Source organism: Diceros bicornis, chromosome 27 (genome assembly GCF_020826845.1).
Source record: "Diceros bicornis minor isolate mBicDic1 chromosome 27, mDicBic1.mat.cur, whole genome shotgun sequence".
NCBI classification, from domain to species: Eukaryota; Metazoa; Chordata; class Mammalia; order Perissodactyla; family Rhinocerotidae; genus Diceros; species Diceros bicornis.
This window is the reverse complement of record NC_080766.1, coordinates 29,628,952-29,633,255: the sequence shown is the minus strand read 5'-3', so window position 1 is coordinate 29,633,255 and position 4,304 is coordinate 29,628,952.

Below are 4,304 nucleotides of genomic sequence, written 5' to 3'. Positions count from 1 at the left end.
GCTTGCGTATTTTCTGGCCAGGAGCTGTTGGCACTGCTTCTTTCTCACCTTAAGGATCAGTTGCTGGTTTATTTAGCATTTAGATGTTTTTGGGGAAAGAAAATTGGTATAAACCTATTAAATTATATTGAATAAATGTAAGTAATATGGAGAATACATTTAATATTTCAAGGATTTAGCGGTGAAATTCTATGAAGTTAATTTGAGCGAGGATCTTTGGCATATAAACCGGGTGTTTATAGTTCCTGTTTCACGGGGCATGACAAACCCTGTCGGAACCATCTGCTCCTGCACAGTTAGCAATCTTAATCTTGAACAGAGGACAGACGTGTTTGTGCTTGCAACCTTTTTCTTTAAATACATTTAACAAGGAACTCACATGCCTGCCTTTGACTCTCCATCCTTTTATCAGTTATATCTTCGTGGCAAACAAATTTCTCTTAAATTTGATAAGACCCAAAACAGGACTAAAGTTCAGTGTATGCAGTTTCATTTTACCTTTCTCAAACCTCAAAATGTCAACGGTACTTTAAAAAAAAAGTTTGTCTTTTCTTATTTTCATTGGGCCCATATTAATCCTCTTAAAAAATATTCCAACTCAGCAGGCTGATCCACTTAGCTGTAAATTTTGGCCTGAGGGTAGTTTACTGAAGGTAGTTTACTACCTTCAGAATCTTCCTTGGACAATTTCAGTGTGTTGAGCATTTTTCCTCAATGTGGTGGTAGGGTCATCCGCAGTATTCTCTCAGCCATCATAATCTGTTTTTGTTTTAGTGTGTTTCAGGATTCTCTTGTGAACATGTGATAAACTTCCAATGACTGTGACTTCCCAAGTTTGAAAAATGATTTTTAAAAGAAGATTTCTAGCACGAGAGTAAGCATACTCCTTGTGAGTAAGTATACTCCTCTGATTTCAGTTTATCTGGAATCTGTTGATCCATCCTTCCATTTAGATAGCAAATGCTTCATAGCACCGTTACGTCACTGATCCTGATACAGTTGGGTGTTTCTTTTTACTTCCCATTCCCCATAGCATCCGTTTTTATGATTAGGACATGTTATCTACTTCTAGTTACTTGCTTATTCAGTGAGACTATTAGTGCATAGTCTACTATATAGAGATAAAATATGCAGTATAAATAGTAATAAGAATTGTTCCCTGGGACTCAGAGAAAGAGCAGTGGCATGAATCCTAAATATGAAAGCTACAATGAAATTGGTTTAGCTTTCAAATTCTCCATTCACTTTATTTCCTTTTTCCTGCCTCAAAAAGTACTGTCTTTATCAGTCACTTTAGGCCAAGTTATGATGTGGTAACAAACAACCCTAAAATCGCAGAGGCTTACAACAATGATGATGTATTTCTCATTTGTGGAACGTATTGGATTTGGCTTGGTTAAAGCTCTGTTCCATATCTTCTGTGCTCTGAAGGCACAGAGAGCATAGACTAATGATAGAACCACATGATGGCTCTTAAAGGTTTTGTTCAGAAGTGGCCCTTGTCACTTCTGCTCACATTTCATTGGCCGTAGCAAGCCACATGGCTAAGCCTGATGGTAATGGAGGGAGTAATATAATCCTCCTGCAAGGAGAGGACCAGCAGGGACATAGCATTAGGAAGGAGCTGGTATAGAAGAACAGCAAATAATTTGAAAAAGTAATTCAATGTACTCTCTAGTCCTTGTTAATATCTCTCACAGCTATACACAGAGACACATGTACAAACAATGTGACTATAAAGTAATGAGCATGATTTTCCATAAAATAATCTTATCTGAATTTTCAATCTCTGAATAACAGATGTCTCTCCGAAAATTTTTTCAGCTTCCCCAACATTATTCAAAGGCCTGTGAACATTATTGAATATTCTCAATCCTTAGAGGGTGGTTTGAAATTTGGAAATGGCTAGTCCTCGTTTGTAGTCAATCTGGGTAATTTACTTTAAAGTACTTACAGCCCTTGTGACATTTGGTACACGCCAGTGAGTTAGGCTTTAACTTTCTGTGTAGTTAATTCAAACGAATAGAATGGATCATAGACTATTTTATTAAAGTGAATTTTAACTGAAATTTTAGATTGTCTTCTGTTGTTCACAAAGTGATACTGAAGGCCATTCCAAAAGATGAATTCCAACAATATTTTGAGCAATAGTTGTATGGATTAAAATATGTGCGTAATATTAGGAGGTGAACACTTGCAAGGTGAAAAACTCACTGAATGCTCACATTTTGGTTGATTTTGTAAAGAATATAGCAAAACCATAGGATGATGTGAATTCTGATAAGTTTTGGTTATGGGCTTTCATTCTCCACCCAAGGGGTGAGATTTGGTTGGGGAAGGTATTCAAGATTCAGTGAATGTTTTAAAAAAATAATTAGTCTATTTCTGGCACATCTAATAAGTGAAAATATTTTTCAAATAGTTACTAGAAGATAGAGTGGAAAAAATTGGTTTTCATTAACCTTGCAGTAATTCAATCTTAGCTTTCATGAGCTTGCAATTTTTGGATCCTGTTTACAGCTCTTGGTTCATTTCCTGTATTAGTTAAAATATTTTATAATCATTCCTCATTTCTTTTTTCTTTTTCTTTTTCTTTTTTTTAAAGAATTTTAAGTCCCTTTAGGAGATGAAACCAAGTCTTTATATTCCTGGCATGCACCGTATAATACTAGTAATTATAGTTACAATATCAATAAAAAATGACATAGTATAGGAATTATTTATAATGTGCTCAGCATTATTTTCAGCAATTTCTCATTTTAACTATTTAAAGCTATGAGATAGTCAATTTATATTATTTCCAGTTTATAAATGAGAACACTGAGTCCACAAGAGGTTAAGAAGCCCATTCTCACAGCACACATCTAGTAAGTAGTTGACTCCGTTGGCTGCAGAGCCCACGCTCCTGCCAAAATACGTAAGCTGCCATCTATATGTCTGTTTGTTCATTATTCATTCATCTAGAAAAAAATTGAAGCACTAATTATGCGTCAGGCAGTATTTTGGGCACAAGAAAGATAAGATAAAAGATCACAGTATTGGCCTTCACACTTGACTCAGCCTAGCTAGCTAGGAGGAGAAAGTTGAATAAAGTTTTCCGATGTTGAATCTTGAAGAAGTAGGTATTACTCAGAGAACTGGAAAGAGATAAATTTCCCAGCAGAGAAAGAAAACTTGAAAAAAAAGACAGAAGAAAGATTAAACATTTGGGAAAGGCAAGTACACCTACATTTAGGATTGTGTCAAGCAAAGGGCAAGCGAGAGGACAGGAAAGTTAGGCAGAGGCCAGATGATCGCTGCTTTTGTTCTATGCTAAGGATTTCAGACTTTAACCAGAAATGATGGAAGGAGGCTTTGGAGAATTTTAAGATGAGCTTATAATGTTGGTGACTTCTTAGTCCTATCCTAAAAGATATCTGGTACCTTCCCTTGTTGCTTTCCTCATGTACTTAGAGCATACAAAGATGACGTGTATGTTAGTTAAATGGGATAGTGGCACATAGACCTATAAGACGTTCTTGCAAATTAGGTCAGAGTAAATTCTGTATATTAGATAATCTACAGTTCAAGGCAAGGATGTACATTAACCATTACAAGAATGGAAAGAAAACAGAAAAGTAACCACAGAGTGTACCTGGTATAAATGTCCAATGTGCTTGAGGAATGGAGTGGAATTATCCAAGAAATTGTTGGCCAGGCCAATGATTACAAATGGCACCCTTTCTTTGAAAATCTACCTTTGGAAGTGCCTTTGTAATTACATTGTAATATCCAAGCAGATATATTCAGTAATGATTCAATGCTTTGTTTATACCATCCACTACCTCTAGGTTTGTAAATCAATCTTTAAATGGGCACATTTTCTGAAAATACTTTGAAAAACAATTCTCTTTAGATTATATGAATAAAGAAGTGGAAAATCCATGTTGAATTTTAATTCAGCTAAACACTGATTCAAAAAGACAAAATTAGAACTTTTCTTCATTCTTTCTGTCAGCTCATAAAAGATGATCAATACGTGTGCATCCTAGATGGATGAGATTGCAAATGTGTAACTGCTATGCTCAAGGCAAATCACATTATGTAAACCAGCTGGACTGAGTAGGGCTCGCTGTGCTCAATACGATAAAGAAGAAGGCGTGCTTTTCTGCACGTTCTGCTAATACAAAATGATGTGATTTCCAAAAGATAAGAATGTATTTGCCCTTGGCAGGCTGTGGCATGCCTAATGGGTATCATTTTAACATACTGCTGCAGCGATGGAAATGTTGGAGGAGATCAGAGATTTTGGTTAAGAAATACAC